Source organism: Neomonachus schauinslandi, chromosome 1, assembly GCF_002201575.2.
Source record: "Neomonachus schauinslandi chromosome 1, ASM220157v2, whole genome shotgun sequence".
In the NCBI taxonomy this organism is placed as follows: Eukaryota; Metazoa; Chordata; class Mammalia; order Carnivora; family Phocidae; genus Neomonachus; species Neomonachus schauinslandi.
This window is the reverse complement of record NC_058403.1, coordinates 72112529-72139337: the sequence shown is the minus strand read 5'-3', so window position 1 is coordinate 72139337 and position 26809 is coordinate 72112529. Positions and strand designations below refer to the sequence as shown.

Below are 26809 nucleotides of genomic sequence, written 5' to 3'. Positions count from 1 at the left end.
CTTCCTCACGTCACTTTAAGGACGTCCTTTTTCCTCCTGCCGATTTCCACTCTTGATGAAGCGGGCCCGTGGCGTGTTCACCCCCCAAATCCTCAAAGACTGCTCCCCACAGCTATAAAAAATAAAACATGATAGAGCTAGAGAGGCAGGAGGAAACGGCACCCCGGAAACAACCAAGAGAGCACCCAGAGGAGGGAGGAGGCTGCTTCGGCGGCACGGAGCTGCTGGCCCCGCTGAGGAGGGAGGCGTGCCCACCAGAGGCGGCAGGAGTCGTGCCCTGCATGTTTGATCCGTCACTTTTGAGCGGGTTCGAGGCGATAGCAGGGACCTGGCAAGGGTCGGATCCAAAAAGGCAAGGCAACCGGAGCTGGGAGAGCAAAGGCCAGGTCAGGTGGAGCGAGAGTGGGTGTGGAGAGTGAGATCAGGAAGCCTGAGGGCGGTGGGGCTCCCTTCTGTGGTGTTTGTGTGGGTCTGAGGACAGGTGTGGTGGTCACAGGGGCCCCCGCAGGGTGGGGCGCTCCTGGCCGCAGTTTCCTTTTCTGGCTGACTCAGGGGTGACACTGGGCTCCTTTGCTTGCCCGCACATGAACTGAAAGGCTTCCGATTCTCCTTCTCTAGACCAGCGGGGGCTGGGTCACATCCAGATTCCCAGCACGGCAGCTGTCCCTGTGCTGTGTCCTTTGCCCACCCCCACCCCCCATCCAGCAAGAAGAGCAGTTCACTCCTGTGGTACTACTGGGGAAACTGAGGCATGTGGCAGTAAAGTACTTTCCTAAGTCTCACAATTCTTAAGTGCAAGAGTCCAGTCCTACCTGGCTGCACATCTCAGAAAGTTTCTCTGCATTGTGCCACTTCCCAAGCTTACAGTGAAGCTCCACCCAGAGCATTAAGCCCCTGGGGTCGTTTTCTTTAAAAAGTTCACCACGGATATGTCAACAGAGAACTAAAAGGGACCAGTGATACGGGAAGGTTCTCTTTCCCTAGCCCAAAGAGAATAAACACTAACGCCGAGGGCAGTGGTGCAGAAAGCCGTTTGCCCAAATGTCCTTGCCAGAGACAAACAGATAAACCTTTCTGCAAGTTTGGTTACATATTAACTCAGCACCCAAGGGCGCTATCCCATACGAGCAAGACAAAGTCCTGGCCTTTAGCTTTGAACTGAGCAAAAAGGAGGCCCAGCAAGCATCCAGCCACTTTCCGGCCATACTGAGGAGTGGCCAGAGCCCCCAGAGCTGGGGTCCGTCCCCCTCCATCGTGGAGTTGCATTCGGGCACAGCATACACACGCACACTGCTGGCCTGGATGAGCAAAGAGAGCTCAAGCCTCGTGTCAAGCTGCAAGTCTCCTGAGCCTCAGGAGAACTGAAATCACACCCCGTGCCTGCTCTGCGCTGGGCCTCCCTCTGCCCACACCCATATGGTGTCACCCACTCTCCCCTCTGGTCTCACCCACTGGGACCAGGCAGAGCCCAGAGGCATGGTTGCCTGCTTTGGATGAGAGCCACCTCTCCCATATGTATCAGTTTCTGCTATCTCTCCTGTCACCCACAGGCTGGCTGAGAGCCACAGCGCCCTGAGCCTGTGACCACTGTGACCTGTAGACACAGTGGGATGGTCGCAGGGGAGCAGGGCAGCGACACATCTCACTGGAGCTGAAGGAGGGCTTCGGCCATTTCCTAAACACGCTGACATCTCAATTCTCAGCCTAGGTGCCAACTTGCCTTTCCAACTGGGTGGTAAAAATAAATGACATATCTGGAAGCCTACTTCCGCTCCTTCACTAATCCCCCACTACTCCGTGTTATGTTAAAATCCTGAGAAGTAGAACACTGGTGTTCTACCCACCTATCAGAGCAGATGAGCAATAAAAAGAAAAACCAATAAACAAACAGACCAAAAAATGATATCTTCCTCTTAGGCAGTTAACAGTGTAGGCAGGACTATAACTTTCAGGCTGATAACCCCAACACAGGCCTGGAAGCTAAAGTAAACCAGATGATGGGCCCCAAAGAAACTAAACAGGCAGCAAGACCTCTCCTGTCCATACTCACCAAGCAAGTCATGCGACTGTCTGCAAATACACTCTCACTCCAGTCACTCTCGCTAGACCTCAGGACTAAAGGCCACCCCAAATCCCCCACCCTCTTTCATGTCTCAAAGCCTCCATCGAGAAGGCCCTTCTCTTCCCTCACCTGGCTCATGCCCACATAAGCTCAATGCCACCCCCTCGGTGAAGCCTCTTTTGACCTACCCAGCCCTGAACTTCCATCAGAACTGATTATCTCTCACCCTTACCATCTCCTATTTTGAGCATAGCTATTTGATAGCACTTACCACATTCTGTTGTACTTAGTTCCTTTAAAAATCAGACTTTTAGGAGACTGCAAATTTTTTTCTAAACAGGAATGATATTGTATGAATCTCAAGCCTGCCTTATGATAGCTGCTCAGCAAATGTTTATTGAATGGTCCAGTGAATGACAGGATAAAATACCTTTATAATTACAAAGTACAGTTGATCTTTGAACAATGGAGGAGTTAGGCACTGCCTCCCCTCGAAGACAAAAATCTGAGTATAATTTTTGACTCCCCCAAATCTTAAGTACTAATAGTCTTACTGTTGACCGGAAGCCTTACCGATGACACCAACAGTCGATCTACACATATTCTGTGTGTTATATCTGTTACATACTGTATTCTTACAATAAAGTAAGCTGAAGGAAGAAAATGTTATTAAGAAAATCATAAGGAAGGGAAAATACATTTACAGTACGGTACTGTATCTACTGAAAAAAAAATCTGCATATACGCGGAACCATGCTGTTTAAACCCGTGTTATTCCAGGGTCAACTGTACTTTATGTGCTCTCCCAGCATCCCCCCATGGGAAAGAACAAATATCATTATCCCCATTTTATAGATGAGAGCAAGGCCAGGCCACAAGGCTCAGTCTCACTCAACTAATGTTTATTGTATGCAAGCCTCAGTCTAGAGTTGGGTTTCTCAAACTGTAACGTGCACACGAATTTCCTGGGGAGTTTGGTCGAATGCAGATTCAGTCTGTCTAGCATGGAACCCAAGATTCTGCATTTCTAACAAGCTCCAGGTGACGCCCATGCTGCTGGTGCGAGAGTCTCACTTGAGTCTCACCTACCTAGCAGCAGGGCAGCTGAGAGAAAAAAAACCCATCCAATTAGCTTGAGTACAGAACAGGATCTAAAGTCTTCTTTATGAGCTTAGGAAGGAGAAAGGATAGAAAGCATTATGCCCATTTTACAGCTAGGGAAGCCAAGGGTCGGAGAGACATGACTTCTCCAAGGTCTAATCCAACCCTTGGAGGCCAGTTTGGTGCTGCCTTGAGTGGCTCCCACTGCATTGCATGCCAGGAAGCTTCAGAGATGAAGGCACCCGTCCCTCGCTCAGGAAGACGACAGGGGAGACACAAGTGCACGGGGAACTCTAACACAAAGTTGACTGAGAGAAGAGCGTCCAGAAGCAGGTGAACACGTGCCAGCCAGATTTTACCCCCCAAAATGTGCCACATCTTTGTTTTCTCCCCACAGCCCAATTAGACTGCAGATGGGGGTCTTCTTCCATCAACCCAATCCCTTTAAAAGAAAGAAAGAAAGAGGGGGAAAAAAAAAAAAAAACAGTGGCTTTAGGATTTTTCTTTTAAGCCCTGAACCTCTTCAGTGGAAAGTGCTGCCCTTCCGACCTGTTGATGTAATTGCCATAATTGAAGATTCCAGGCCCCCATGTGGGTGGACAGGGCCCCATTCATCCATCGGGTCAGCGAAGTGTAAACCTGCTGAGTCCTTCAGATGCCCCGGCCCTCCGCCTCCCCCTCCCACCCCCCTTCAGCCCTGCAGGCTGGGCTCCCCGCGACGCCAGGGCAGCCAGGCCCAGGCTACTCCCTCTCTTGCTCTGGGAACGGTGCCTAATTAAGGGGTCTGTTCTCATCTCCATGGGGCCCGACTTAAGGCCTCCTGACAGTAATGAGAGCCACACGTGTGGGGGTGGGGGACGGAAAGGCCAGCCCCCCTGCCGTCTTAGCACCCTATTAAACAGCAAGTCACATACACACGCGCGCGCGCACGCACGCACGCACATTGCAATTCTGCAGTAATCACCATCCTATCTTCAGAGCTCCCGGAGCTGCTCCAGTTCTGAAAGAGGAAGGAACCGAAGAGAAGAAATAACTTGCCCAAGGGCATATGGTGACGCTGGACTCAGGTGTCCTGTTGCACCTCGCAGCACAGACTTCCCCTTCGAGGGTGGGGCTCTCTACTGCAGCCCCAGGGGAGCAGATATGAGGGAGGAGGGGGGGAGACAGACTCCCAACTCGATATTCTGGAGCAGCCAGTTTCAGAGGGCTGGCCAGCCGCAGAGCAGAAAGGAGCAGTTAGCTGGGGCTGGGGCTGTTGGCGGCTCCGAGACACCCTTTGATCCCCCGACAAAGGCAACCTCAGAGTGGGACATTCATGGCTGCAGGTGGATCCGTGCCTAATCCCGGTCCTCCTGGTGTGAAAAGGAGCCAGTCTTGGTAGCCCTCTCCTGCATTCTTTGTGTCCCGGTCTAAGCTCCTCCCCGGCCCCCTCCCCCACGCCCTCTCTCCCTGCCTACTCTCCCCCTGGAGCCCCGGAGCACCCGAACTCGCTGCTCGGCAACCCATTCCTTCCGCCTCCCAGACGGAGGAACTTGGCACAGCACCCAGCACATAGTTGGTTCTCAGTAAATACTCATGAAATCTAATAAAAGTCGATGTTTGCTCCAATTCTAAATCATGTTAGTGCATGGCTTTAATTGAAGCTTTGCTTAGAGAGGGAGCTCTGAGGTGGGGTAAAGCAGAAATGCTGAAAATCATGTGGAAGTAACGTCAAAGATACTAGCTCATTAATAAAGACAGTGAATGAAAGGGACAGAATATTCAGTTGTGGTTAACTCCAAATCCATGGCACAGTAGTGAATCCCAAGAAAAAAAGCCAGCAACATCCTGGGTACTAACAATAGAATCTGGAGACCCAGGGTTCTTCCCAAAGCCCCCTCCCAGCATCTCTACTCCCATATTTCCTCTTTCCACCTCCCAAGCCTCTGTGAACACTAGGTATGGACTGATGGATCCTATCACTTGTATCATGTGACACTCCTGCCCAAAAGCCTTCAACGGCTCCTTATTTCCTCTGCGTGAAATCTGCACTGGACCTCCTCAGTCTGGCTCAGCCTTAACTCAGTACCATAATTTTCCATTGCTCTCTAGAGCACTTCTTCCCTTTTAATTGGGTTGGTCCCCTCCCCCAGCCCAGACAGTGTAGGAGAGGGGGTGGGGTAAAGATGACATTTGGGGCCAGAAGACCCAGGTGTGAGTCCCAGATCCAACCCATTGGAACTCTCTGAGCCTAGTTTCCCATGGCTAAAACAGGGAGGATAATAATAGGCACTCGTGGGCTTGGTGTGAAGATTAAGGGGTATAATGGATGTTAAAATACTTTACAAATTGTAAAGGGCTAAAGGAATGACAATTGTTCATATCTACTCACAGTTATTCCCACCTCCAACACTGCCTTTGATCTCCTGACTCTTGGGCTCAGTCACACCCAACTCAGGCCCTGTCACCTGTAGAGAATTGTCCTGCTGACTTAAGTTCTTGCTGGAGTCCTAGCTCTCAAGGCCTCACCCCCAAAGTGTCTTGATTTGTTCACTCTGTCTTGCACATGTTAGCCTTAGAACTCCAAGCATTTGGTTATTCCCTTGTAGGTAATATCATACAAAAATTTAGGTTGCTTACAATTAAAAAACAAATATGCTTATAATAGCAAAGCTCAAGAAACAAATGGAGGGGAAAATCCCAAACGTCACTGAGGAAAGAAAGGTGCAATTATGGTAGACAGCCAGGTTAGCCGGCTGCTGCAGTTAGGTACCCTGGGGAGTAAACCTGATTTTCTCTTCTTCACGCTGCTATGGAGAAGGGACTTATACGCTGCAGCCCACAAAAGGGGAGGCTTGGGGTGGAACTTTCCCAGCTCTCTCTTCCTGGGGAGGAGGGTAGCTAATGAGATTGGTGAGCACCACATTTACCAGGAGGGGGGTCACTGAATCGGGGGGCACTGTGATGCAGTCCTTGCCTTTTGCACCTTGGTCTCATGCCTGTTCTCTGCCCCCTCCCAGACTTCTGTCCTCAGCCACCTGCACAGGGACTCACCCCTCGATGCCCACCACCACCACCACCAAGCAGGACGGTTGCCAGTCTCCTGCTGCTACCACTCTCCCACCTTTCTAGAAGCAAGCTCACAATCTTTCCTTGCAGTAGCTTAAACACGTGGACTCAGGGTCTGCTTGGGCGAACAGGCAGGTCCCAAAGTCTAGCACAGGAAAGAAGCCAGAAGTCTCACCTCACTCCCCAATACAGAGGTTAAAGAGAACCTGCAGTTTTGGAAGCCTACCTCCTCATGAATTACCCTGATACCTGATGCGCCTTTGGCTAGTGGTCCTTGAGCCTGTTTTCAATCTCCCCGAAAGAGGAGAAGAGGTGGTTTCAGAGACGTTTACTTCCCACAAGCACCAAGGTAAACTCTGAGCTCTTGAAGAGCCAAGGTATCATCATCTGATACACAAATGGAACCAAGGCTGAAGTGAAAGAGTTAATATGTCCTGATACAAGGGACATTGAGTGGCCCAGTGGCTGGGGTTCTCAATGATGGTTTAGCAGAAGATGCAAAAAGGACCTTTTTTGTTTTGTAATGACACATAAGAAAAGCTAAGGTCAGGTTTAATTTATAATTCAGTGTAAAGGAACTAAACTCATGTAATGCAAACCTATTTCTTTGTGTTGAGTCTATCAGATACAAGGACAGGGCTAAATTCATTCTCGATCATGTGTTTGGCAAGACACAAATAGCAGATAATTTAGAATTAAACTCAGTTACTCCCATATACTACGGAAATAAAAATGGGCATGACCCTTTGATAAACAGTTTGGCAATTTGTTCTCAGGTGCTAAGTTGGAGAATGTCTGCTTTAGGATGTGTCAGGCCAGTACATAAAACAGCATGGTTCCAATGCCATCTGGAGCCAGTGCTCAGACAAGCGAATATGGAAGTCTGACCTTGGGAGAGAGGCCCAGAGTTCCATGTACTTATAAATTCATTTATAACTGAGACCTAGAGTTGACCAAAGGACAGCCTATGACATCTTTTTGTCAAATGCAAGGATTGGGTCCTATGTGCCATAACCAATTTTGTCTCAAAACATTTGGGAATCTGGGGCGCCTGGGTGGCTCAGTAGGTTAAGCGTCTGCCTCCGGCTCAGGTCATGACCCCAGGGTCCTGGGATTGAGCCCCACAATGGGCTTGCGCAGTGGGGAGCCTGCTTCTCCCTCTGCCCCTCCCCCCAGCTTGTGCACGCACTAGCTCTAAATAAATAAGTAAATAAACAAATAAATAAATAAAATCTTAAAAAAAAAGTTTGGGAATCTGCTTTCTTTTGATGTCTCTCCCTGTCTTTTCTTTTCTTTTTTTTTTTTTTTTAAGATTTTTATTTATTTATTTGACAGAGAGAGACACAGTGAGAGAGGGAACACAAGCAGGAGGAGTGGGAGAGGGAGAAGCAGGCTTTCCGCAGAGCAGGGAGCCCGATGCGGGGCTCGATCCCAGGACCCTGGGATCATGACCTGAGCCGAAGGCAGATGCTTAGCAACTGAGCCACCCAGGCGCCCCTCTCCCTGTCTTTTCTAAAGAAAGCCTTCATGTAAGGAAGTTGGAAGGCACAGGACAATTCCAAGGAGACCACTGGGGTGAACTGTTTCTCTTACCCGCCCTGCCGCCGCTTGCCTGGGGACGACTGACACTCCCCCTGGAGGCTCCTCTCCAGGTAATCTTCAGCCCAGGAGAGCGAGCCCCACTTCCCCTGGACCACTGGTTGATCTCTTCTTCCCCAGAACTTTCTCAGCCCCCTGGACAGACTTCTCCTCAGGCACAAGTCACACTAGCAACACTAACTGCGACATGGTCTTTATTTCCCCAGCACATCACACAGTGCATGGCCTGTAATGAACGAATTCAGAAAATGTCCAATTAATGAATGGATAAGTGAATGAATGAGGGAGCAAATTCATGAATTTAATGTCAACACAGAGTAATTACCTCCCCTTCAGGTTCCCCTAGTTCTTCCAACCCAAACTTGAGGAGACCACGACTTGCTATTGGAGACCATTCCCCGTTCTCCTGGTCTTTGTGGTAATCTGTCAGAGACACTGACTGGGAAGCCAGCAGCAGTGACTGAAAGCAGTTCCGCAGATACAACCTAAGGGAGGCCCCCGGTCATCTGCTGAATGCGGGAAGATGGTTTTCCCCACCAGATTTGTGGCTCAAAGATTCCCACATTATTGTTGCTGTGGTACCTATGCTGGACAAATGGCACCAGAAACTTCTCTTTCCTGCAGCAAAGCCCTGGTCAGCCAGGTCGGATTTGGGGGAGGGAGAGGGGTGGTGGTGATGGTTTGGTCTTCTCCACACCTACGGGGGGGCTGGAAATCCAGTTTGGGAGGTTAATGGTGGATTTTGAATTAAAATACAGTAAGCCTTTCATTCCTTCCAACTCCCATCTTCTGTTCTTGAAGCTGTAAAGAAAGGCCCCCTCGCCCTCCTGCAAGACTGCCGGAGGCTTAGTCAGAACCTTAAGCTGCTGTCATTGGCTGGAGCACAGTGAGAGTCATCAGTTAGGTGTTTAGAACAGTACGATGTAGGCGGGGCTTGTTGGAAGGTGTCACCGAGGGAAGGCCAAGCAAGCCAGGACCACGAGACCAGCTGGGGCTGTGAGGTCATTTGGCCCAACAGGGAGGCAGCTTTGTTTTCTTAGCCGTGACATTCGATGCCCCACCAGTTATTCAATAACCCGAAGTGAGGTGGGTCCTACAAATTCCTGAATCTCCTTGGGGATGGTGGAGGAGGGGCTATGCTTGCTTGATCAAGGGCACCCAGGAGAAGCCAGAGCTGGCCACCTGCCCCCAGGAAGATGGCCAGGGAATCAAAACTCAAGAAGAATATTCAGAACCAAGTAGTATCCCTTCTGCAGAGGGATGAAGAGTGATTCTGCCTCCCATTTAATCCAGACAAGCAGGGCCAGCTCCTAGAGAGGAAAGTGAGACTCATCTGCAGACCCAACTGGCGTTCAAATTCTCAAGTCAAATGAAGCAGCCAATTCTCAGCAAATTTGCCTTAAAAAAAAGAGATGAGGGCTAGGAGTGGAGTTTTTGGGTTGTTGCGGGGGCGGGAGGGAAGTCATTTGCTTTTTGATTTGTCTATTTTACTATCCAATATATGCACACCTATGACCCAATATACAAAGACTTTTTAGAGCTTTAAATACATGAAGTATTTTGATGAGAGACTGTAACTAATGCTTCAAAAGAGTAAATTCAAGCCAAACATATTTTCCCGTGAACACTTCATAGAGGTTAAAGGAAAAAGAGGTTGTAGATTTTTCCTTTTAAGCATAACATTGGGGGTAGGGTGATGTATTCCTTCCCTAGGGCTGCCCTCACAAAGTACCACAGACTGGGTGGCTTAAGACAACAGAAATGTAGGGGCGCCTGGGTGGCTCAGTCGGTGAAGCATCTGCCTTCAGCTCAGGTCATGATCCTGGGATTGGGTCCTGGGATCAAGCCCCAGGTCAGGCTCCTTGCTCAGCAGGGAGTCTGCTTTTCCCTCTGCCGCTCCCCCTGCTTGTACTCTTTCTCTCTCTCTCTCTGACAAATACATAAATAAAATCTTAAAAAAAAAAAAAAAAAAGACAACAGAAATGTATTGTCTCACAGTTCTGGGTGCTGAAGGTCTGAGATGAAGGAGTCAACAGAGCCACGCTCCCTCTGAAATCTACAGGGGAGAATCCTGGCTTGCCTCCCTCGCTTCTGGTGCCTACGGGCATTCCTCAGCACTGCTTGGCTTCTGAGTCCATCACTCTCACCTCTGCCTACATCATCACATGACTATCATTGCCCTGTGTGTCTGTGTGTGTCTTCTTCTCTTGTAAGGACACCAGTCATAGTGGATTAAGGGCCCACCCTACTCTATCCAGCATGACCTCATTTTAGCTAATCACATCCGCAACCTCCCTTCGACAAACCAACAAACCTCTAACAATCCATATTTCCAAATACGGTCACATTCTGAAGTACTAGGGGTTAGCACTTTGCCACCTTTCTTAAGGGGACACAGTTTAACCCGTTACAGGGGATGACCCCCAAGAGCCGTAACCAACCCAGCTCATAAAGGGAACACATGGAGCTCACAGCATCCACAGAGCTCCAGTCGGTCCTGGGAAGGCCCTTCGCTACAGAGACATCTGTGATTCTTCCCAAAGAGGGAAACAAGCCATTCATTCATCAATCCTTTCAGCAGATAGTTACTAAGCACCTACTCCGTGCCCTACATGTGCTGGCCGTGGGTGAGAGATGTAAGACGAGGTCCCAGTTATGGGAGAAGAATATGAGGAGTAAGACACAGTGTAGTTTTGTAGTTTTTGGTTCAACTGTCCCCAGCCCACCACACAGTGTGAGCAGTTTGAGGGCCGGGTGCCCTGTCCCAGGCAGCCTCTGCAGCAGGCCCCACATGCTCATATTTATTTGTGGAATTGGCTTGCGAGGAGCCTTTGGAAAGAGAAAAACAAGGATATAAGTGGTTAACGCAGAACATGCTACAGGGTAGAGGAGACAAAGTCCAAAAGTCAGGGAGGCATAAGGGAAGAATCATATGATTTTCATGTTGGGAAGGATTTCTGAGAGTCTCTAAGTTGGTGGTTTTCAAACTTAAACACAAAACCAATGGAACACTTTCTTTGAACAAAATCGTATGAAGACCGTGGAATGTGTGAACAAGCAAAAGCCAGATCGTTCTGGTAGAAGGATCAGAGGGCTTACAGGAGCCCCTCCTGCCCAGCATCACCTCCACATTCAGACCCTGCACTCCCTGGGAAGGAAACACCTCCCAAGGCATTGGTTGAAAACCATTAGACTACTGATGGGGAAACCGAGGCCCGGAGAGGCAGCAATGAATATCATCTGTAGGGACGTACACCATGAGTCTACAGCAGAGGCAGGACTAGAACCCGGATTCTTCTCTGACTTCTAGAACAAAGCTTTCTGTACTACCTCATGCCCTTAGCGCAGATTAGACAAAAAGATGAAGTTTCACACTCTGGTCTCCTTTCTTATCCAGACAGACCCTCCTTTCCTGCAGCCTCCTCCTTGTCCCCACACTGCATATTTCCACAGGACATAACCAGCACCAGCCTCTGGAGGCAGGAGAAGGGGCTCAGTCCCTTTCTGGGTCTCTTCCAGCCCAGTGATACTGTAGCTGCTAGCCCTGTCACCCTGACAAAGCCTTCTAAACTACCTGGGACTTACCTCACTCCCAACACAGTCCTTCTCTCCCTCTGCAGAGGAGAAAAATCAAGGTTCACAAGACACAAATGGGGAGAATTCCTGCACAAGTCTGCTCTGAACCCCGTGTCTTCTATTCCACATAAATGACAGAGACAGAGTGAGTTGGAGAGCTGCAGAGACTTCCACAAGGATAGTCCTACCCATATTGGGACCGCTTAGAAATCCATACCTGAAGAACAACACCTGATGCCCACGTTTCTTAGCACAACCAAGTCAACCCTGGGAGAACATTCCAACCAAGCAGGGTCTCCTCATGAGATGTCTTGTCCACGTGTGAAGTCACCTTGGCCTCCATCCTTTTGAAATGACTCTTCAAAGACTCACTGCAACCTGCAAGGAGGTTGCCTCCGGAGTCACCTACCTGACAGCCAAAGAAAGGCCAGTAGTTTAGAGAATTCTCCAGAGACAGTGCCCCTAGGAGTACCGAGTACGGATGAGCTTCGATGTGTGAATTCAAGACCTCTAAGTTCAAGTCTTGACTCTGCCACTTACTCCCAAGTGACTTGGGACCAGTCTCTTGATTACTTGTGAGCCTGTTTGACCTCTGGAAGTTGGGGGTTTACTCAAAATTTATTCAACAAACCCTCACTGAGTACCTACCACGTGCCAGGTGCAGTACAGAGCTGTAGTAAATTCTGCCCCGCCCTACTTCACAGGCTGTGGTGAGGAACAGACCTGCAGGAAAATGTGGCTCATCAGTGGTGGTGTCATGTAAATGTTGTTTCTACTCTAAGACTCCTATGGAGTGGGAAACAGGGAAACATGTATTTCTTTATTTCTTTTCCTTTTTTTTTTTTTTAAGTTTTTATTATTTATTTGTCAGAGAGCGCACAAGCTGGGGGAGCAGCAGACAGAGGCAGAAGCAGGCTCCCCACTGAGCAAGGAGCCCAATTTGGGGCTCGATCCCCTGATCAGGTCAGATCATGACCTGAGCCAAAGGCAGACGCTTAACCAACTGAACCACCCAGGCATCCCGAGACATGTATTTTTTTGGCATCTCCTTTACTCTTCCAGACCTCATTCTCTCATTTTATGCCCCAAAAATGTGATTGGATCTCATGTTTTTCACGATTTTCCATCACACCAACTCATTCTGAAGGCTGAGTTGGCACCTGAAAAACCATGATCCATGTAAATCGGCATTCTTTAATTTCCCTTAAAGAACAGTGAATGGCAGGGCGCCTGGGTGGCTCAGTCGGTTAAGCGTCTGCCTTTGGTTCCAGCCATGATCCCAGGGTCCTGGGATCGAGCCCTGCGTGCTTCTCCCTCTCCCTCTGCTGTTCCCCCTGTTCGTGCTCTCTGTCTGTCAAATAAGTAAATAAATAATCAATCTTTAAAAAAAAAAAAAACAACAGTGAATGGCATGTACTTTCCCTTATTCACCCCATATCTGCAGCAGAGCCAGGCACTTAGTAGAATCTCAGTAAATCTGCTGAATGAATGCATGAATGGGAAATTTTGCCCCCAGAGAGGAGACTTAGTAAAATTAGAATTAAGAGGAGGAAACTTCTCCTAGAGTTTATTTTACCCGATAGTCTCCCAAAGGATCAGCATCCTCTCCGATACTCTCCTGACGACCATGAATGACCCGAGGTTGCACCTTCCCTCTCTTCCGGTTCCTGGCAGGAAGACCCTTCGGGCTAGGGGACATTGTGTGTCGTCTAGCAGCCAGGGCCGACTCCAGTCTTCTGACAGCTTCCTGTTGCACTAGTCACACAAAGGGGGCGGGCGATGCGGGTGTCCCCCGCCACCCTCACGCTCACAGCCGGGGCCAAGGGGAATATTTTCATTCAGCCATTCTCCCCCTTCCTTTTTTCTTTTAAGCTTCTTCTAGTGATAAAAGCTGAAGAAAATTGGAATTGGCAGCTCTGTGGTCTTCACTCAATAGGAAAAGTACTAGAGATCATGTGAACCACACTTTTGAAAACTCAGAAAAAAATCTAATCTTGCCTCAATAAAAATGACATCATGTCACTGTAAGCGGCAGTGGGGAAAGGCTTGAAGGTTGCTGGCAGTGGCCCAGCAGAGTTCAGGGGTTCTGTTGGCTGCGCTGAATTCCCACGGGAAAGGTAGCCAAGACTGCTGCTTCTCAGGTGAGCCTCTGAGGCGCAGGAGGAGTGGGGAGGAACAAGAAAGCCCCCCGAAACCTCACTGTCATCTCTCACATTGCTGTGATCACAGCGCAGGGGCTGGCGTCCCCTGTCCCCCCACCTGCCTTTCTTCCCAATGTAGCTTTGGGCGGCGCCCCTCCCTCTGGTCGGCTTTGCGGGAGAGACAATCCCAATGACAGCACATCTCCCTGTGAGGGCACAGACCCGCAGCCACAGAGGGCAGTGCCAAATGCCCCAATTCCACTCTAGCGTGGGGTCTTGGCAAACTTACTCTTAGGGGGCCTGAACCAAAGACAATAATAAAAATGGCATGGAGGCCGCCTTAGCCCTGAGAAGGACATTGCTGGGGGCTGCGTTTCACGGTGCCTCAGTTTACCTTCAACTGGTCATCACTTTCTGCTATCAGCCGTTGACTGTTCATTAGCAGTCCCCGGATTGGTATAGAAGGGATGAGTAAGAGTGCCTGCCCTCAAGATGGGGCCTGGGGGCTGGCGGCCACAGATGGAAGGGTGACTTTTCAGGATCTACCTTTCTGTACTGCTTGAAATGTTTAACCATATGCATTTTTTTTTTTAAGATTCTATGTATTTATTTGATAGAGAGAGAGCAAGAGAGAGAGCACAGGCAGGGGGAGTGGCAGGCAGAGGGAGAGGGAGAAGCAGACCCGCCACCAAGCAGGGAGCCTGACATGGGGCTCGATCTCAGGACCCCAGGATCATGACCTGAGCTGAAGGCAGACGCTCAACCGACTGAGCCACCCAGGCACCCAACCATATGCATTTTTTAAAGATAAAATCAATCACTAGATAAAGAGAAATCTCTTAGTAGCAAATGAACCCTCGGTGACATCTACCTCTCCCTGCACCCCTCACCTGACTTCTCAAACTATTTTTTTACAGTACCCCTCTACAGGTACGGAGGAGCCCAATGAGAGCAAATCTGGAATTTCCATTTGACTTGAAGAGTTAGCCAGAGGGAGAGGCAGAAACATTATTTCTATATTAAAGGAAATATGAACATATGTAGAGTATAATGCAAAATGTACTTACATGATTACAAAGAAACATAACTGCTTCATTCTTAAGGTATGCCATATACCAACAGACCAGCTAACAGGCTGCCGAGGCACTTGGGGCCGGTCCTGGTCTCTAAGGGGCCCTGAGACTACGGACGCGTCTGTGGTCTCTGTCTCCAGGGGCTGCACACATGAAGCAGGCCTGGTTAGTGTCCCACACCGAGAGAGGTGTTCAGGGGCGCCTGGGTGGCTCAGTCGTTGGGCGTCTGCCTTCGGCTCAGGTCATGATCCCAGGGTCCTGGGATAGAGCCCCGCATCGGGCTCCCTGCTTAGTGGGAAGTCTGCTTCTCCCTCCCCCACTCCCCCTGTTTGTGTTCCCTCTCTCACTGTGTCTCTCTCTCTGTCAAATAAATAAATAAAATCTTTAAAAAAAAAAAAAAAGAGGGAGGTGTTCAGAGAGCAGGGCTGGAGGTGGCAGAGCTGCATCCTTGGAAGATGGGAAGGGTCTTGGGAAGATGGGAGGTGGTGGGTGGGCCTGAGCAGAAGCTTGGCCCGGGGGCAGAGAGAGTCCTGCTGTGCAGAGAGATGGAAGGTGGACCCAGGTGACAGAAGGCTCCCAGGACAGGCCACAGTGCCTGGACTCAACATGGCCAGCCAGCACTTCTCAGACGTGGGCCTGAAACCCCACTTCAAGGCAGGGGAGGGAGGATATGCCCCCTGGGGGTTCTGGAGGTAGCCTGAAGCTGCTGGCCACAAGGAGCCCCTTCCTGACAGTGGTAGTTCTATCTTCAAAATATATCCGCAGTGCAACCACCTCCTGGATGAATGTTATGGTTTCCTACCTGTGGTCTCCTGGACTCCCTCCTTGCCCACCATAGGGCAGCCAAGGTGATCTTTTAGTAACATGAAGCACAGTCTGTGATCCCCATGGCTCCGGCCTCCCTCACAGCCCACAGCCCCAAGCCTGCAGCATCTGGCCGGGCACTCTCTGCAGCCTCTCCCCCTTCTCTCCCCTTTGCATTTTGCTCACTTTGCACCAGCCCCACCAACCCCACCAGCCCCTCCGGCCTCCTCACTCTCCTAGGTCCCATCGCTAGGCGTGGTCCTGCCTCAGAGCCTTTGCACTGGCGCTTTCTCCTCTTTAGAAAGCTTCCCCCCAGATATTCAAATGCTGGTTCCCTCCCCTGCTTCCAGTCTTCCCTCAGAGGCCTTCCCTGATCATGCAATTCACACCTGCTGCTCCCGGCACTGCCTCTCTCCCCTCCCCTACTTGACGTATCTCTCTAGTACTTGTCACCCATTAATATGCTACCTACCCCACTCCATGTATTTTGCTTGTCTCTCTCTCCATCAAAAATGTAGGCTCCAGAGGAGTATGGATTTCTTATTTCTGTTTTATCACATGTAACATCATGCAATTCCTCCTTAAGGAGAGTTCCAATTGATAAATGTAAAAAGAATGAGGGAGATCAAAAATCACTATTAGCTTGCTACAGTAGTAAATGCCACAGGCAAGATCCTTTGATAGAGTCTAAATTTGGAGAAACAGTATATTTGCAGAATCTTGAAGTATCAGCCCCAAAACATGTAGAGAAGAGGGAGGGGGAAAGTGTAACGTTACAGTGGACAACCCTGGCAGAAACTAACTTGCCCTCATAATCATGGTTAACAGCGGCAGTGAAATAGGGCAGCATCATGTCACCCCTTCCCTGCTGCCCCGGGAAGGGCACGTCACCTTGACACATACACCCCAAAAGCGCAGCTCCCTGACATAGTCGTGAGAAGACATCACACAGACCCCAGGAGGACATTCTATAAAAACAACTGGTCAGTACTCTTAAAAGCATCATGAAAACAAGGAAAGACTTTGGAACTGTCACAGAGAGAAGTAGACTGAGGACACCAGACAACTCAATGCGCCTGGAATCCTGGATGAGATCCTGGAAAAGAAAAAAATAAAATAAAATAAAACTAATAGAAAAAAATAATGAAATGGGAAGGAAGTCAGTCATTTATAGCACTGGATCAAGATTATTTGCTCAGTTTTGATGACTGCTCCATGGTTAGGTAGGATGATGAACACAGGGAAAGCTGGTGAAGGGTATGAGGGCTTTCTTAGTATTGTTGCAACTTTTCTGTAAGTCTAAAACTATCTCAAAAAAAAAAAAATGTAAAGGGCCATCAGGGGCAAAAGTAGCAATCTTTTTTCACTCAACTCTAGGCTTCAGGGCAGAAAGAAGGGAAAATAAGTCTAGGACCTATTATTGCAAGTGCAACTGTGATAAACCAGGTGTCATCGAGGGAGCGGCTCCTCCTTAGCCGCCCTGGTCCGGTCTGTCACCGAGGCCTGTCGGGTCTCTCCATCTCTTGAATCCACCCTTTCGGGGGGGGGGGGGGAAATAGTGCCCCTAAAGAACCATCCAGAAACTCCCTTCTAAACGACTGACGTGGAGGGACCAGACAGGTGGGAAGACAAGGGATGCATGTGACCTGGAAAACAAGGGGAAACGCCTCAACCCTATCAGCAAGTGAAAGGAAAAATCTATAAAACTCAAATGCCTCATCTTGGTCATTTGACATGGTCTTTATTCTGTGAGAGAAAGCAATGGGCCCCACACAGGGTATCAAAGACTAAGATCTCCTGTTATCTTCAGTTTTTGCTCAAAGAATTCAACATATTTGGGTGGGTTTTTTTTTTTTTTTCAATCTCCCCCTTTCATTTATTGTCTCAGGGTAAACACTTGTGATTCATAAATGCCTCAAGAGTGAATCAGTATTCTCCTGTTCAAACCAGCAGAGGCCACATCAAACAATAGCCCACAAGGTATTATTAATCATTAAATAGGCACATAGGAGAACACTCAGGCAAAGGACCCAGTTTTCTTTTCTTTCTTGTCTTTTTTTAAGAAAATAACAAACAGCAAAGCTTGACTTTGACCTATTGGGGGGGGCGGGGGAGGGGAAGTGTTTTGGGGTTTTTTTGTTGTTGTTCTTCTTCTTCTTCCATAAAAGACTTAGTCAAATACAAGTATGTCAGGTGGGGAAAAAACTCCTTCCTTTGGGGTCTTCCTTCTGCCATTAAACAAGGGCCTGGATTTCAAACTACAGCACTTGCTTTCTTTGCATACACATGCCCAAGACACACGGATGTCGTCGGCCATGGTGGCTGGTGCAAGAGTTGCTGGTGGCATTGCTATGAAAGCACACAGCCTGGTGCAGACCGGAAGGTGGACAGACGTATTTGGCTGCTCTACAGAAGAGGAGACCAAGTCCTGTCACACATACTGTAAGCAACCGTCTGAGCAAAATAAAAATAGAAATAAAAATAAAAATAAATAAAGGGAGGGTCAGAGGGAGGCCCTCTGACCCTCCCTTCTCCTAGATACCCCGAATAAGGTCCTCTAGGCTCAACAATGGGGCTCCTCCCTTTATGGAAGGTAGATCAATGGCATCACCTTCCAGAGACATAGAAGTGCTAAGACATCAGTGACTAAGAATAATATTCCTCCTCAAGAAGCATCTCTGATGAAAAGACTGCTGACTGGCCAGAGGAACAATGGAGAACATGTCACCACAGGCCACAGAAGTAGGATGGCCACGAGTCCCAAATTACACCAAGTGTCCCGACCTGATTGTGAACAACACTACCTTTCACTCTCCATAAACTATATGGTCATCTACAAGCACCCCTGGGCAGGAAAGGCCTCAGACGCTCATCTTTCCACCAATCGTATCTCATGTAAGTGTGACTGGATCCAGCGAGGGCCTGCCCGGGTTTGCTCCTGCGCATTAAGTGCCCCTCTGCAGCGCTTCCCATTCCTCCCTGCGGGGCTGGGCCCTCCCACACATCCTGTGCGCCAGGCCCACGCTGATGCCCTTGCCTGCATCCAGAATTCTCCCTTCTGTGGGCCTGAGGCTTGTTTCCTTTACTCAAAGCAGGGCTACTTGTGTGGTAGAGACCCTCTTCTCTGGAAAAGGAGAAGGAGCCAGATATTCATTTATTTATTTTATTATTCTATTTTTTTTATTTTGAGAGAGAGAGAGTGTGTGTGTGCACAAGAGCCAGGGGGTGGGGGGGACGGGCAGAGGGAGAGGGAGAGAAAGAATCTTAAGCAGGCTCCACGGCCAGCATGGAGTCCGGCACCAGGCTGGATCCCACAACCCTGAGATCACGACCTGAGCGAAATAAAGTGTCAGATGCTCAACCGACTGAGCCACCCGGGCGCGCCGGAGCCAGATAATTTTTTAGGTTTCTCCTGGTCCCCCAGCCTGTGACTCCAAAAAGACTGGCTGAAGCCTTGGCTTTGCCAAATATTCATGGACCAATTTACCACAGTGGTTGCCCATCCATTTCTTTGAAAATATGAACTAACATCTTATGATTCTTTTCCCCGATAAATGAGGCTACCTATCTTACATGCTGGAGATACACAGAGAGCACTGAGAGAAGTGGCTGAAAACTTACATTGAATTTGTGACATGCCGGGCCCTGTTCTAAGCACGTGATATATTAGTCCTCACAGCAATCCTATAAGCACTACGACTCTCTCCCCATTGAGCAGGGAAGGAAATCGAGGTACAGAAGAGTTAGGTCACATAGTTAGAAAGGAAACAAGCTGGAACATGAACCGAGGCAGTCTGGCTCCATTGTCCTTGCTTTCTAGCCACACTGCTATCGTTTTCCCTGAACGTATAGAGATATGTGTGCAACATTCCTAACAGAAATAATCACCAGCTCAGTCAAATCTCAGCTGTAAAACACTTGAAGTTCCTATTTAAATATGAGGCCATTTCACCTCAACTTTACAGCCCCTTTATCAATATCATCAACATCGTAAAGCAACAGGTGTGTTGGGGTGCTCTGTAAAAACTGGTGTTTTTGTGTGCTGTGTTTACACGTACTAAACCCAGCGTGTCTGCGCACGATTACGCCATCCTTCTTGGTTACACAGAATCTTCCGCGAGGGGCTGGCATGAACAGAGCGTGAAGGCCAGCAAAGAAGTCAGCAGGGGTCCTTCCTCCGACCTTTTGAGGGTTCCTGCTCCACCTGGGGGACTGCCCACCAGCCTCTCCTTTCTCATGTGACCTCCTTCTCAATTTCTTTCCCAGTTTTCCAGAAGGAACAGTGATCTCCCCACCAGCCTTTTCCCCCTTCCCATCTGCTGCCCAGTGGTAGAAACTGGCTGCCTGAATCTTACTGATTAACTATACATCAATTTGGCAGACTATGATTACAGTAGAACGGTTTGGGAGCTCAGTATCTCACTTCTTCCCACGCACCTTACCCCGGGAATTGCTTTGTACTTTCATATTGCCATGTGGTGGTGTGCCTTTAATAACCATCAATAAAGATAGGCCTGGGAAAATATGGACAGCCACAGACTCCTCTAAATTCACCTGATTGCAACAGAGTAGAGCTGTCTGCAGGGGACAGCCCAGCTGGCCAGAGGTGGCCACCAGGAGTGGTCAAAGTAAACCCACCTCTTAGATTCCGCAATCCAGTAAATTTGGAAAAATACACTGACCCTCTGAGGGTTTCACCCAATTGCCGATAAAACCTATTTCCTTAAGTCAAAGTTCAGTCATGCATTTATTCTCCAAAGATTTGGGGGTGCCAGACACCATAAGGAGTTTCAGAGCCTTTTTTTTTTTTTATCAGAGAAGCAATAGAAATGAAGAATGTGGGAGGCAAAGGGGAAAATTTTATAATATAAATCTCACCACTCTGCACAGATGACCAGCATTCAAATAGCAACAGGGATGGAAGTGATCTGTCAAAAGAGGCGTGTAGTTCTGCCTTACACATAGTAGGGGCTCACAAAGAGTCACAGAACTGAATTCGGTGAAACAGGCAATTAGAAATTGGACAGTTGTAATCCTTGACTAAATTACCTCACCACCACCAACACAGGTTCACTCGGTTCAAAGAAAACAAGCTGGGACTCTATCCTTCCATCCCGATAATGAGTAGTCCTAGACACGGAGTCTAGGTCTGTCCCAAGTGCCAGGACTTTTGAGGGCAGGTGAGGAGGGTGAATCACCACCGAAGACAAGGAGATCAAATACTTGCCCGTGAGTGCTGCCCCCCACCCACCCCACGGCTATGGAAGGCTAGAGAGAGAAAGGCCACAGCTGGATACGTGCCGGATACACGCGCAGCTTGGCAACCTCCTCCGGGAGCCGGCAACGCTCCGGGACTTTATCTAGAGACCTCCGTCATTCGGGCAGGCCTGCTCCACGCCAGCGTGTTCCAACAGAGCTCGCCCTCCCTGGCCCCTTGCCTCCCCCCACCACACACACACACTCCCAAAGATGTGTCCTCTGGATTACCAACATTCTATACCAAGTTGACAGACATCTCTCTTCTTCCCTCTGTTCCATTTTTCTGCACACTCAATTTTTGTCCATGGCTAAGAAAGAAAAGTTGATTCTCCCCTGGCTGCTAAGCTCCCTGCCCTGCCTTGTCTCCTTAAAGGTACTGTTTTCCAGAAAGCTTACCTATCCTATATCTTGTGCCCCCTGTAACCCATGGCCTAGCCAAATGCCTCCTGCACTGACCACTTGAATGTTCTCTCCCTCCCTAAGCCTCCCACCAAAATCCTTCTAGATCATCAAACCATATATGAGGACAAAATGCCGTGATGGACTAGAAAGTGCACTGTCATCTACCAGCAGGGAACAGTTACCGCCAACTCTGTGGATGAGACCCGAAGACCCCAACCATGCTGCAAACCACCAGAGTCTTAAGCTGTGGCTCTGGCACCTGCCTAAACCATCTTCTCTTGTTCCCGAAGCCTGAGCTCTAAAAGGAAAAATATGTATTTCACATGCAAGTGCCATCTATCAACCACTTGGAAAATCCATTATATTTCTCACCTCTCCCTCTGCTACATGTGACGTCAGCCAGCAGCTCCATGTCTTTGTGCTCCAACATCATCACGTCTTCTCTGGTCCCGATAAAAGCCTAGTATTAATGAAGCACAGATTCAGGGCCTGGACATATTCTCTCCCCACCCCCCTATCTTCCTTCTAGAGCACAAATAAGGGAAACAGGTTGGCAATCCGAAGAAAGGAGGGATGGTGTGTGGCTTGGCTCACTTTGGCTGACTGGGAGGCAGGCCGACTTAAGCCCTGCAAGTGGCTTCCTATCTGCTGGAACTCAGAAATCAAGATCCTTTCTTTTCACGAGGTTACAGGGTAATGGGCAAATCTGAGAGAAGATCACAGTGCAGCAAGCCTGGAGTTCACCATGGTCTGTGCGGGCGTAGTCTGTCACACTACCAACTCACTCACCAGCAGGTAGTTCAAGCTCGCAATTGGAAAATCCACACTTGCTGTAAATGACATTTCAAAATGTTTTTAGAGAGATATGGTGAGGTGGGTTTCTGGACTGGTGGGCAGAAAATCTAAGCCTAATTCTGGCTTTGCTATTTCCTCTTGGAGAGGCTGCTGAACCTCAGGCAAGTCACGTTCTCTTGGGCTCAATTATACCACCTCTTAGGTCTCTTCCCCTGCCTCCCCTGACCCTTTAATTATAAAATGTTGCAACATTCATCCCATATCATCTTCAGGCCCTAAGTTTTATCCTAATGGTTTTCCTGGCTAGCTGAAGGGTTTTTTTATTTTTTTAAGCAACTTAGCGTGATGTCACAATTTGAGCAGCCATTATTAGCAAGCCAAACAAATGCATGGCCTGGGCTTAAAGGGCTAGGCTTCACCCCACCTTCTTGAGCCTTCCAGAAACCCCCCACAGCCACCGGCCCCTGTGCGGTTCCGAGCCTTTCACAAACAAGGGTGCAAGTTAGCCACCCTGCGCTCCCTGGGGAATGCCCTCCTCATCCCTGCACTTGCAGGTTTGACTCACTGCAGCCCTGTTCAGAGGGTAAAGGTCAGCTAAAAGCAAGTTTAGAGGCTTCCCACCGCACTGCTGTTGCTGCTGTGACTGGGCCAGATGTGGGAGGTAAGCCATTCCAGAGCGCCCCCCCTCCCCCCCCCACCCGTTTGGAAAAAGCTTTCTTGGCAACCATCCTTTCCTTTCCGGGGGCCCGTCAGAAAAGTGCACATTCCCCTGGTCTCACTGGCTTGGTCAAGTTTTCCAAGGGGGGCGGGGTGGGGAGTGGGGAGCAGAAAGCATTACAGGTTGCTATTAGCCAATGTTGAAAGCTTCTCTTGCTGCCTCCAACCCGTTTGCACCTTGAGGTCCCCGCTTGGCTAGAACCCAACCAGGCAGTTTCGTTCAGAAGTAGCCACTTATTTTTATCAAAGATGGAATGCAGAGTTGCAGTTGTTTCTAATGCTTCTTCATGGCAACCAGGACTCTTGTTCTAAGCATTTCTGAATCCTCTTCTCTTGATAAACACTTGGCTTTCTTGCCTGTCCCTTTCTCCATCCAAAAATTGGGTGCCGAGCAGCTCAAGAGCCTCAGAATTTAAAATTTAAAAAAAGTTCTGGAAATTCAAAGTACTTTTATTAATGTGTCTATTTTAAATCCAGGCTTCCATGGTGAGCACAACTCTATAAACCCCACCCTGAATTTCCCATGGACCACAGCACTGTGGTGTGGTAGAAAGAGCTCGGAGCTGGCTGCTGGCTCCCACTCTGGCCCTGTGTTGCTGCAGGCCCTTAAGCCAGTCCCTTGCCCCCCCTGGGCCTTAGAGTACACACTTGTAAGTGAAGGTTGCCTAGATCAGTTTCCTCCACCTTCCTGGGTCCCCTTCAAGAAGCTCTGAAATTCTGCTGAAAGCTATGGACCCTCCTCTCAGGAAAAAATGATGCATCCATTGGTTCGTCCATCCAGTCAAAAAGCATATATTAAGCTACTGCCAAATATGCATGTAGACTTAATTTTGAATTCCATTCCAGGCATTTTTTTTTTTTTTTAGGTTCCGCGGAAGAGGGGGCGGGGCGGGCATTCCTCCGTGAACCTTAAGGTAAGAAATCCTGGTTGTGAATTCTGCCATGATGAGCATATATGGGCTCTTATCTAGAAGGAGCACCATCATGAGTCTAGCAAAGGACAGGTGGATGGCAGAAAACGCAGGCAGGGAGGCCGTCATCCTGCAGGTGATCTCTGGCTTCCCGCCCCTTCCCACCGGGCTCGCGCACCGGCAGACACGCGTGCACCGCCCCGCCGACGGCCGCGATGTGCTGTTGCTGGGCGCTCAGACTGCGGGGAGCTGCCTGCAGCTCTGGAGAGACAACAAACAGCTCTTCTAGCCCGGGCTTTATTTTTCTCACGGTCTCTGAAAAGGCTGCGATCAGGTGATATGTGTGGGACTGCTCCCTATACAGGTGCGGAGCAGGTACTGGGGGAGGAGAAATCCGCCCCGTGTGTACTTACTCAAGGCTCTTTCAATAGCTCTCCCAGGATAGCTCTTGGCAGGGCAGCTACCTCGGCTCTGGCAGGCTGCAGGGAATCCGAGTGTGAGAAAGTCAGTCAAGCGGAGGAAAACGGGGGGGGGGGGGGGGGGGCCTTCAAGTCCTCAGGCAAAATACCTTTTTTCTTTTCTCACTTTCTGTCTTTTCTGTAGCTTTAAACCAAACCCACAAACCATTCTGATACCTAGGGAAAAAGGGGAGTCTCACTAGAGGTGCAGTTATTTGTTTTATGGTTTAAAGCAAACAGGTGATGTCAGAAGACAGAGAAAATCACCCTTCGTGGCCCAGAAAGGGGGACCGGGATAAACAGAGCAGCCCCTGGTCCTATTTATCAACGGCATGGTACAGTGGGAAAGGTTCCTTGTGTTCTGCTGGTCTCACAGTGGGATCAAAGAGGTGACCTCTGTTGATGAACAGGGTTCAATATTCCCTTTGCTTTGGGGGTGGGGGGAGGACTGAAAAATAAAGCCATTCTATCTAAGGGGAGGCTTCCAATTCCCAAAGTCTTTTCTTGAGTGTAGGAGCTTAGTTCCCCATTTGAGAAGGGGTGGGAAGAGTGTCGGCTTGGTCCTGTTTTCACTGCCCAGGATAAGTAAGGATACGGAAAAACAGTGTATAAGTACATTTGCAAAGAAATTTTCTTCTTGAATGGTTAGGGTGGAGGGCCAGAGATTTCATGGGTTCAGGTTTTTTGTTTGTCTGTTCGGCCCAGAGACAAATCCAGGGCACATTTCTGGTTACTTGACTGACCCCTCTGTCTCTCAAAAAATGTGTGTGTGTGTTTAAGTTATTTGCTCATTCTACCAGTCTAAGCACTCCTAAAGTGGCAATAAAAGGGTTGCTGATTAACTATTTGACCCATGAGAGCTGCCTCAGGCACAGCAGTGAGACCCTAACCTGACTATAATCAACATTCTCCATGCACCTTCAGGGTGCCAAATCCCAAAGAGATGACAGAGGCAGAGACAAGAAAAGACTCGGGCTAGAAGGGACAGGGGGTGGCATACCCAGCTAGTTAATTGGGACCAACAGCAGACCGCAGTCAATGTCATAGCAGAACTTAGTGGAGGAAGTCACTGGCTCTCACAGACTTGGGGGGAAACCTGGAAAGAGTTAACATGCTTCCCTGGGAAGGGTTTAGTTCCTTGGAAGAATCTGGGTCAGAGTATTTATGCAGTTTTTAAAAAGTCAGATGCTGAGTAGAGCATTTTAAGAAGCTTGCAAAGTTTGCATGGCAGAAAGGAGGGTGACTTCGGAGGCTCATCACCTTTCACCAAGAGGATTTCAAATACACAGGAAAACTCCACCTTTTTTTTCAAAAGCAACGGACAATTTTCTGTCATCACCACCTTTCCATCTGTTTAAAATAAGAAATAAAAGTCCTGTCCCACTGGCCCAGGGTGCAGGGCAACAAAGGAGACATTGTTCATCATTTCTTCAGAACATGATAGGGCACAGCCCACTCTGCAGTGTGTTAAAAAAAACACACAAAAATCCCAGAGAGTAGCCTGAGGGGCAAGAGTGAGTAAACCAAGCCTGCAATGAGGTAAAGGTTTGGCTGCAGACTTGAGGGCTGTCCTGGAAGATGGAAATGACGCTTGGAAGGTAAATATGGTCAGAGTCAAATGACTCTTTAGTTAGACTCCACATAGTGGGGGAATGTGGCATGAAAGGGTAGACAGGCTTCTGCTGAACTTGGGTCACTGAATGGTGTGCAGTCAACGCCCAGGTGAGCTGGTTCTAGGCAGGCGCTTCCGGGTGAGTATCAGTCTACACCTGGCACTTAGGAACCTCCTTCACCCGCCTGAATCCTCCTAACTTGGGCTCTCTGCATCTAAATCCTGCAATCCACTCTCCACACTTTTGCCAGAGCCATCCTTCTCAAGGAGAACCTTGATGTCCCTGCCCTATTCAAGAGCATTTCATAGCTCTCCATTGTCTGAAGATAAGGCTTAAAGTCCTTTAGCAAGATGTTTAAAGGTCTTGTGACTTGGCCTCAAGGCTCCTCCTTCAGTCCCTTCTTATACACCTGCCTGTCATACAGCCTGGACTCCAGACTATGTTCCCTGAATCAGGACCTCCAGTTCCAGACTGTAGGCCTTTCATGCCATGGGTACTCCCATCCTCCTCAGCCCCATGACTCACATTTCCAGTGCCCCAATCCTACCTATTTTTCAAGATACAAAGCACATGCCATTTCCTCCTGGAAGTTTTCCAGGATACCCCCACTTATTAGTAATTTAACTGTCCTAAACCTCCACAGCATTTTACTTCTATCTAGACACATGGATGTCTCTCTCCAACCGACCAGAGGAATATACTGGGAAATAGATGTCGGCTGCACTCTCTGCTGTAGGCTTCCTGAGGGTAATAACCATTTTCTTCATCCCTGTATCCCCGCCCCCAGTCGGGCAAGAGTGTTGCCCATACAAGTGTGGTCTAGTGCTTCCCTGAGATTCTGTCAGGCCATCATCTTAAGCCCTAAGAGAGAGGAATAATGGAGGAATGCCCCGTCATCCATCAGAAAATCAGGGTCTGTCTGTCCCCAGTTGACTGCAAACTCCTTGCAGACTGCCACTGTATCTCTCATCTTGGTAATCCCAGGGTTTAACACGGTGTCTGGCACAGAGCGTGCGCTACAGAATGAAAGAACGAGAGGGGCTTGCCCAAGGTCACCCCGAGTCAGGAACCGCTGAATCTCATCCGGACGAGATCTGGTGGAACCATTTACAACATTATCTCAGTGGGGAGCTCGGAGGAAGGAAGGAATGAAGTGTCTGAGAAATGTGTGCCAGGCCTCTGGCGGCCTCCAAGCCTGGAGAAGGGCTGGGAGGGCGGGGGGAGCGCGACATCAAACAAGACGCTGGGCT

General features: G+C 49.1%; 1 long non-coding RNA gene across 1 annotated transcript; it reads right to left on the bottom strand.

Moving 5' to 3' along the window:
* Positions 1 to 14: 14 nt before the first annotated feature.
* On the bottom strand, positions 15 to 24098 carry LOC110582574. Its single transcript, XR_002480453.1, has 4 exons — positions 24057 to 24098; positions 23902 to 23967; positions 21438 to 21525; positions 15 to 112 (listed from the first exon to the last, which is right to left on the bottom strand). It is a non-coding gene; the product is annotated as an uncharacterized LOC110582574 (long non-coding RNA).
* Positions 24099 to 26809: the final 2711 nt, after the last annotated feature.